Below are 10,224 nucleotides of genomic sequence, written 5' to 3'. Positions count from 1 at the left end.
GATCAAGTGTTCTGGGATTTCCATTCTTCTCAGAGTCAGCCACAGTTTGTTATGATCCACACAGTCAAATGCCTTTGCATAGTCAATGAAACAGATAGACATCCTTCTGATATTCTCTGCTTTCAGCTAAAATCCATCTAAAATTAGGTACAATATCCCTAGTACCACGACCCCTTCTAAACCCAGCCTGGACTTCTAGCAGTTCTTTGCTGATGTGCTGTTCCAGTTGTTTTTGGATAATCTTCATTAGAATCTTGCTTGCATGTGAAATCAATGATATTGTTCTATAGTTTCCATACTCTTTTGGGTCACGCTTCTTTGGAATGGGAACAAATATAGGTCTCTTCCAGTCAGTTGGCCAAGTAGTTGTTCTCCAGATTTCTTGGCACAACTTGGTGAGCATGTCCAGGGCAGCATCTGTTATCTGGAATATTTCAATTGGTATACCATCTATTCCTGGGGCCTTATTTTTTGCTATTTCCTTCAAAGCAGACTGATCTTCTTCCTTCATCACCATAGGCTCTTGCTCATATGTTATTTCATGAAATTCTTCTGTGTCTGCCAATTCCTTTCGATAAAATGACTCAGTATATTCTTTCCATCTTCTTTCAATAGTTCCTGGATCATGTAATACTCTGTCTAAAGCATCCTTGATTATAGCAACTTGAGGTTTGAATTTGTTCTTCAGTTCCTTGAGCTTAAAAAATGCTGCGTGAGTTAGGCCCTTTCAATTTTTTGACTCCCACTCCTTGCACATTTCATTGTAATATTTTACTTTGTCATCCTGCGCTGCCTTTTGAAATCTTCTATTCCAAAATTTAAACACATCAATTCTTCCCTACCTCTTTTTTCATTGTCCAGTTTTCACATTGTAAATAAACAGGTGAAACAATTTTAGTTTGGTCGTGCAAACTTAAGTCCTCTAAGTGACATATTTGCTTTGTAATTCTTAAAGAAAATACACAAAAGGGATTTCTTCCCATGTGGAAAGCTTTTATTGTTTTGTCTATACTTGATCTGGAAGCAGTCCTCAAAACACAGCAAGGAAATACTGCAAGGTTCAAAATCAGGAAGGTAGTATTTCAGGGATGTGTCTTGTCTCCACACCTTTTCAATCTATATCCATAATGAATATTAAGTATTTAAAAAATCCCCCCAAAATTCACATATGATAGACTTGTTATGATAATTGGTTGAAAGACAGGGGAGTTAGATTTTCATCTACAATTATTATTTGGCAATGAGTTTAAGGTTTTTCAAGTCAGTTCTTGTCTCACAACAGTTAGGCTTGATTGCTATCTAAAGCTTGCTTGACTGCTATCTAAAAGATTCATGGTTCAAACTTATCCAGAAGTTCAGCAGGTGGAATAACTTGACTGTCGTAAATATTAAAGTCTAGAAGTGGATGGCCAGTCTCGTCTGACTTAATCACAGATCTCCAGAAACACTATGAACATTGGGAAAATACAGTATTAGAGGTAGCTTACAGATTTGAGTAGAAGCCACTCAAAATGAGGAGAAACACCTGCAAACACCCTCAATAAATGGAATGCTGAATATACAAAATGTAAATGTAGGAAAAAAATGGAAATTGTAAAAAAAATACAGTATTATGAATGATAGGATACTCTCCATACACATACAAGGAAGCTTGTTGATTATTATTCAAATATATCGACCAATAATTAAAGCTAAAAAGAAGGTAATTGAGGATTTCTACTCACTTTTGCATTTCAAAATTGACCAAAATGTAATCAAGGTGTATTAATAATTATGAGTTATTTGAATGCAAATTTTGAAACAATATGGAAAGAATGGTTGTCAGAAGGTCTGGTCTTAGTGGCATAATGAGGCTGGAGAGGGAAAGATTAATTGAGTGCATTCAATGATATAGTGATGAGAACACATTTTTAAAAATCTGCGAAAGGCAACTTTACACGTGGTCCTTACCCGGTGGAATATACAGAAATCAGATTTACTGTGTCTTGTGGAAAAAAATTGTTAGAGAAGCTCAATATCAGTGGTCAAAACTAGGCTATGTGTTGACTGTGGCACAGACTATCAAATTTGCAGGTGCAAATTAAAATTGAAATGGAATAAAGTGTTTTGAAGTCTTCAAGAACCAAAAAACAAGGTTGAGTATATCTCATCTGAAATAAAAAATAATATCCAGAATAGGTTTGAGAAATTGAACATTAGTGATTGAAGGCCATGGGTATAGGATGACATAAAAATATTGATGAATACAGCAAAATATCATTACAAAGAAAGAGGAAGACACACCGAAATGAATGTCAGAAGAGACCCTAAAAATTCAAGAAGACAAAAAAGGAGATAAATGCTGAAATAGAATAAATGAACAGATTATAAAAGGACAGCTCAAGAAGACAAAGTATTGTAACAGAATGGGCTGAAAGCTCAAAAGGAGAATAAAAAGAGAAGGACTCACTCAGTATTTCTAAAATTGAAAAAAAGAATAGAAAAATTCAAGCCTTGAAATCCAATACTGAGAGAAGCTATGGGAAAAATCTTGAATGATCCAGGAGGCATTAAAAGATGATGAAAAGGCACAAGGATTTAATCTTCAGAATGTCTCATTCATCAATTTTATCTTCTCCTGGTAGTACGTTTCTGGCTATACTTTCAGTTTCTTTATATGTTAGGACAGGCCTTCTAAGCTTGGTCCTGTTTTGTCTCTTATGATCTTTATGGCTTTGGGTTTTACCACCTTGAGTTGATTTTCCTGTGTAATGTGAGATGTGGATCCCGCTTCAGCTTTCCATGGATGGCAGTCTCATTTTGCCAGCAGCATTTGTTAAAAGGTTGTTGTTTCCCTATTTCAAAGGTTTTATCTCCTTGTTGAATATAAATTGACCCTAGATATATGTAAAACCTGTTGTTGTTGTTATGTGCTGTCGATCGCTTGCGACTCATAGCGACCCTATGTACAACAGCCCTAAACTCCGCTCTGTCCTGTGCCAATTGCACTGTCTCTGACACTCCCATCCCGATTATCCCAGTCACTGAAGCAATCCACCTCATAGAGGGCCTTCCTCTCCTACGCTGTCCCTCCATCCACCTAAGCATGATATCCCTCTCCAGGGACTGGTCCCTCCTCACAACATGTCCAAGGTATGTTAGATGGAGCCTCAGAATCCTTGCCTCCAAGGAGCCACCCGTTTTAACACTTTCCAGGACAAATCTGTTTGTTTTCCTAGCAGTCCATGGTATTCTCAATACTCTTTTCCAGCACCACAGCTCAAAGGCATCAATTCTCCTTCTATCCTCTTTGGTCATTGTCCAACTCTCTGATGCATAACAAGTGATTGTGAAGACCATAGCCTGCATCAGACGCACCTTAGTCTCCAGAGAGACACCATTGCTCTTCAGTACTGTGGAGAGGTCCCTAACAGCAGACTTTCCCATGGCAATGCGCCTTTTAATTTCCTGGCTGCTGGTGCCAAGACTGTTGACTATGGAGCCAAGCAAACTAAAGCTGTTTACAATCTCAATCTCTTCACCATCCATCCTGATGCTACCAATTGGTCCAGTGGTGAGAATCTTTGTCTTCTTGACATTGAGCCTCAATCCATATTGTAGGCTGCAGTCCTTGACACTCTGCAGCAGGCGCTTCAGGTCCTCTTCAGTTTCAGCAAGCAGGGTTGTGTCATCCGCATAACGCAGGTTGTTGATAAATCATCCACCAATCTTGACCCCACATTTCTCCTCATAGAGCCCAGCCTCCTGGATAATGTGTTCTGCATATAGGTTGAAAAGGTATGGAGATAGGATGCTGGCATACGCCCTTCCCAATTTTGAACCATGCAGTGTTCCCTTGCTCTGTTCTGACGACTGCCTCCTGGTCCAAGTATAAGTTTCACATTAGAACGATCAAGTGTTCTGGGATTCCCATTCTTCTCAGAGTCAGCCATAGTTTATTATGATCTACAAAGTCAAATGCCTTTCTTTGCATAGTCAATGAAACACAGATAGACATTCCTCTGGTATTCCCTGCTTTCAGCCAAGATCCATCTAACATCAGCTACAATATCTGTAGTACCACGGCCCCTTCTAAACCCAGCCTGGATTTCTGGTAATTCTCTGTTGATGTGCTGTTCCAGTCGTTTTTGGAAAATCTTCAGTAAAATCTTGCTTGCATGTGAAATCAGTGAGATTGTTCTGTAGTTTCCACATTCTGTTGGGTCACCTTTCTTTGGGATAGAAACAAATATCGATCTCTTCCAGTCAGTTGACCAAGTGGTCGTTCTCCAGATTTCTTGGCACAACTTGGTGAGCACGTCCAGGGCAGCATCTGTTAACTGAAATATGTCAATTGTTTAATTTGTATCTTTTTTTTTTTTACTTACAATGATTTTGAACATTTCTTTATGGGTCTGCTGGCCACCCAATTGTCTTCCTCTGCGAAAAGTCTATAACTTTTGCCCATTTTGTAATTGTGTTGTCAGTGTTTTCTTTGTAGAGGTCCTATAGTATTCTGTAAGATGGTATTGTCAATTTTTTGACACCCCATTCACAATACCATCTTACAGAATACTATAGGGCCTCCACAAAGAAAACACTGATAACACAATTACAAAATGGGCAAAAGATATAGACTTTTCACAGAGGAAGACATTTGGGTGGCCAGCAGACCCAAAAAGAAATGTTCAAAATCATTGGCAGTAAAAAAAGATACAAATTAAATCACAATGAGATACCATCTCACCACAGTAGCAGTGGCAAAATTTAACATGATAGCAAGCAATAAATATTGCAGAGTATGTGGAGAGAGGGAAACTCATACACAGTTGGCAGGATTGTAAAATGGAATGCAGTTTGAAACTTCCTCAGAAAGGTAACAAAATTACTGGCAATAAAAGAGATGCAATCAAAATATAATAAGATGCCATCTCATCCAAGTTGCAGTGGCAAAGTTTAGCAGGAAAGCAAGTAATAACTGCTGTAGAGGATACGGTGAGATAAGTACTCTTATATACTGATTGTGGGATTATAAAATGGTGCAACCACTCTGGAAGGCAGTTTAATATTTCCTCAGAAAGCTGAACATAGAAATTCCATATTACTCAGCTATTCCATTGCTTGGAATATATCCCAAGAAAATAAGAACTGAGGCACAAATGGAGACCTGTGTTCATAGCATGATTATTCACCATTACAAAGAGCATGGAAACAGCCCAAATATCTGACCACGATTGAATGGTTTGAGAAATTACAGAATACACGATAGAATATTACACAACATGTAGGAGCAATGATTTTGTATATTCCTACTTAACTTGGGAGGGACTAGAAAGCATTATGCTAAGGCAATTAACTCAATCCCATAAGGACTAATAATGTATAAAACCATCATTGCAAGATGTGTATGAAGATTAAGGCACGGGGTGGAGCAGAGGGGTAAGGATGGTTGGGGGTGGAGAAGGTAGTTAAACATAGGGTCGCACAAATTAATGGGTGGAGGAGGAGTGGTTAAGAGAATTGGGAAATATTTGGTGTGAAAAAAAACAGTAAAGGAAACTATTAAGCAAACCAGTATAAAATAAAAATGTTATTTTAAAAAAAATCCCAAAACTGAACATAGAAATTCCATATGACTCAGGTATTCCACTGCTAGGAATAAACCTCAAGGAAATGAAAATGGAGACACAAATGGGGATATGCAAATCAATGTTCTTAGCAGCATTATTCACAATAACAAGAACATGGAAACAGCCCAGATGTCCAAACACAATCAAATGCGTTGAAAAGTTGTAGTACATTCACACAATGGAACACTGTGCAGCACTCAGGAGTAACACTTTAAAAAAAATTACTACACAACTTGTGAAAGACTGGAGAGCATTAAGCTAAGGGAAATAACTCACTATTACAAGGACAAATACTGCATAAAATTCTTATTGTAAAAATAAAAGGATAACTAGTAAAATGTGTATAGGGACTGAAAGAGGAAAGCAGTGGTAGCAGAAGGGTAGGATGGACAGGTGGGAAATCATGGGGTTGCACAATTTGGAGGGCAGAGGGAGACAGTAAAGAAAATGGGAAGGATCTGGTGGTGACATGAAAAGATGGGGTAATGGTAGGCATAGTTCAATGGTGATTAATTTTACAAAACATAATGAATAGCAATGATTGTATGAATCAGTGTGAATGAAAGGTAGTGTGAAACACAGTGTATATGGATTCTGTAAGCACACCAATATACAAAAATAAAATCTTTAAAAAATATGGAAGGCGTCCAACGAGTCACTGAACCAAAATGAACTGACTGGCACTGAAAATTTTCAGGAAATACCATACGGACAAAAACCAATGATAATGAAGAAAGAAATTCAAGCTTCACCAAGGCAATAGCAAAAAAAATAAAAAAAATAAGGCCCCACTCTTTGATGGAATACAAATTAGCACGGTTCAATTAAAAGTTGCAGCCCTGGTCATAATCACCAGTCTACGTCAGGAATTTTGGAGGACAGGGGCTGGCTGACTGATTAGAAAAGATCTATATTTGCATCAACTCCAAAGAAAGGAACACAACACAATGTGGAAATTACTGAACAGTATCTCCAATATCATTTGCAAGCAAAATATTGCTGAATATCATCCAAAAATGGCTAGAAAAGTACATTGAAAAGAATAGTCCGAAGTTCAAGCTTGGTTTAGAAGAGGCTCACCAACAACCTACATTATGCAGATCACACAACCTTGCTTGCTCAAAAGGAGGACTACTTGAAACACTGTAGAGGATCAAAGACTAAAAACTTCAATATACATTGCATCTTAACATTGAAAAGACAACAACCCTGACCACTGCTTCTATAGGCAACATCATTAGGTCAAGATGGAGAGAAAATTGACATTCTCCAAGATTTAGTCTTGATCCTTGGACCCTACAGTTTGGAGATAAGGAAACACATTGGATCGGGCCAGTTGGCGGTAAGGACATCTCCAAATTACTGAGAAGCAATGATGTCAGTTGAAAACTAAGTTGACCCTGATCCAGCCCATGATCTTTTTCATCACTTTCTATGCATCTGATGAAATGATAATGATTAAGGATGAAAGAATTGATGACTTTCAGTTGTAATGATGGAGAACCGCACCGGATATTACGTGACCATCAGGAAAACAAACAGATATGTCTTGGAAAAAGTGCAGCCAGAGTGCTTCTTGGAGGCAAAGATAGAGAAGCTATATCTCACATACTGTGGGCGTATTGCTAGGAAAGGCTATTCCTTGGAGGAGGACATCATGCTTGGAAAGGTGGAGAGTCAACTAAAGAGAGGATAACTGACAACTAAATGGATTAAAACAATGAATAAAGCAATGCGATCAAGTATGTCAGACATGATAAGGATGACACAGGATGGGCAGGGTTTGAATCTGTTGTTCATAGGGTTTCTGGGAGTTGTACTTGACTGTATAGCACCTAACAACAACATAGGACTAAGGTAGGCCTCATTCAGTCCCTGGTCTTTTCAATTACTTATTCCACATCTGAATGCTAGACAATGACTAAACATGAAAGAATTGATGCCTTTGCAATGTGGTGTTGGAGAACAATGATTAGCATATGGACTGCCTAAAGGACAAATAAACATGTCTTGGAAAAAATTCAACCACAATGCTCCTTGAAGGCAAGGTTGGCAAAGCTTCATTTCATATTCTTTGGGAATGTTGTTGCTAGGAAAGACTATTCCTTGAAAAAAAGACATCATGCTTGGAAAGATGGAGGGTCTGTGAAAGAGAGGAGGTCCCTCAATGATATGGATTGATTTACACAGTGAACACCGCAATGGGCCAACAGTGTCAGAAATTATGAGGATGGTTATTCATAAGGTGGCTCTGTTGTTCTTAGCCCTCAGATGCATAGTAAATGATTGAAAAGACTATGGTCTGAATAAGGCATACTTTAGTCCTCAGACCAATATTGTTGTTCCTCAATAATTTGAAGAGGTTCCTGGCTAAATACTTTCATGGTGCAATACATCTTTAGTACCAAGTGGATTGATTGTGGATCAAAGGAAGATGAAGTTGGTGACAGTTTCCATCTTCTCCCCATTTATCTTGATGTTATGTATCAGTCCAGTGGTGAAAATTTTCATTTTCTTGATGTTGAGATGCAATTTATGCTGAAGGCTGAAGTCTTTGATCCTACAAGCATTTAAAGTGTTTGATCATTTGCAGCAAGTGCTTCAAGTGTTACTATGGGTCATATCCAATTCCATAGCACTTAAGAAAAACAACATAAGAAAATAGTGGGACTTTCAATGATTTAGTTTAATTAGATCCATAATAAAAACTCTTGATTCAACTGTCAAGAAATTAAAAGACATATTGTTTTGGCAATGTCAGCTGTCAAAAGCCTCTCAAAAGTACTTAGGAACAATGATTTATATTTAAAGACTAAGGTGAACCTTATTAAGGTCATGCTTTTTCCAATTGCTTGCCATATATGTAGGAACTTGGACAATTAATGTGGAAACAGAATAGTGATATATGTTTTTGAATTACTATTTTGGGGATGAGTACTGAATATTCCATTCATTGTCAAAAGAACAAACCAGTATATTTTTATGAAAGTGCAACCAGAATGTTCTATAGAGGCAAAGATGGTAAAGCTTTGACTAAATACTTTACGTATGTTGTTAGAAGGGATGTCACAGTTGGAAAGATTAAATGTTAGGGAAAGAGAGGAAGACTATAAACGAGATGGGACACAGTGACTGCAGCAACAGGCTTAAGTATGTCAAAGATGATGAGGATGGCAGAAGAGAAGACATGGTTCAGATCCATTGTTCATAGATTACTGAGTCATGCTTGACTTGATAGCACCTAACAACAATGATAAAATGCACTCCATGGCACATAACAACATAAAAACATGGAAATATGTGTCGATTATTCTCCATTGTGTTGAAAAGGACCACAGAACACAAAGTACTCCAAAATAAAACTTACTTTGTTACTAGATGCCATTAATTCAGTTCAGATTCAGAGGAGCCCTCTTATGTTTTATTGGTTTTAGATGTCACTTTTGAGTATGATTCATAGAAACCTTGTGAGCAGACCTGAATCATGTCCTATCTTGTGTCATCCTCATCATCTCTGATACAATAGAGCGCATTGCTGAAGTCCCTCTATCAATCTGTTTCACTGAGGATCTTTTTCTGACACTCCCTCTTTCCAAGCATGCTGTTGCTGTTGAAGTAATAGTCTATCCTAGTAACATGCCCAAAGTATGAGCGGCAAAGACTTTACCATCTTTGCCTCGAAGGGGCACTCGGATGGCATCTTTTCCAAGATGTGGCTATCTGTTCGGGTTTTTTACAGTCTGTAAGATATTCAGCATTCTTCTTCAACACTACAACTCCATGGCATCAGTTCTTTTGCTGTCCTTACTCATTTTCCAGTTTTTTTGTTTGTTTGTTTTTTTCAGATGCCTAGCAAATGATTGGTAATATGATGACTTGAATGAGGTGCATTTTAGTCTTCAGACTGACATCACTGTTTTTACATATTTTAGAGAAGTCCCTGACAGCAGACTTGCCAAATGCAATACTAATTTTCCGACTGCTGGTACCAAGGGTACTGATTGTTGATCCAGGCAAGATTAAATCATTAACAACTTCAATTCTTTCTACCTCTGCCATGATGTTGTCTATTAGAACACTGATGAGGCCCTTTGTTTCCTTTATTTTGAAATGTAATCCATACCAACCTGCCCTGACCCGCTGTCATCCTCACACTCTCTGCGGTGCTTAAGCATATAGTTGTAGTCACTGTGCTAATCAATCCAAGGTAAGAAGCTTCTCCTCTCCGACCTTCCTCAAGTATGATGCCCTCTTCAAAAAACTAGCTCTTCCTAATATCATAGTCTGAGATTGTGTGAGATAGTGTCACTATCTTTGATTCAAAGGAATATCCTAGCTGCACTCTGTAATTCTTTCAAGAGGTATTTGTCATGAATTATCCATATACAATTTTTAAGATGTATAAAAAGTATAAAATGAATATTTTAGAAATATATACTATTTGTCACCTCATTCTAAAATATGTAACACGTCTATATTGTTGTTTTATATACAACAACAATATATATGTGTGGTGCTGGAGAAGAGTATTGAATGTACATGGACTGCCAGGAAAACAAACAGATTCATCCTGGAGAGGGTTAAACCAAGCTACTCCTTGGAGGCAAGGATTCTG

Source organism: Elephantulus edwardii, unplaced genomic scaffold (assembly GCF_000299155.1).
Source record: "Elephantulus edwardii isolate Elephantulus edwardi_28Jun2011 unplaced genomic scaffold, EleEdw1.0 scaffold00023, whole genome shotgun sequence".
NCBI classification, from domain to species: domain Eukaryota; kingdom Metazoa; phylum Chordata; class Mammalia; order Macroscelidea; family Macroscelididae; genus Elephantulus; species Elephantulus edwardii.
This window is presented reverse-complemented; position numbering follows the sequence as displayed.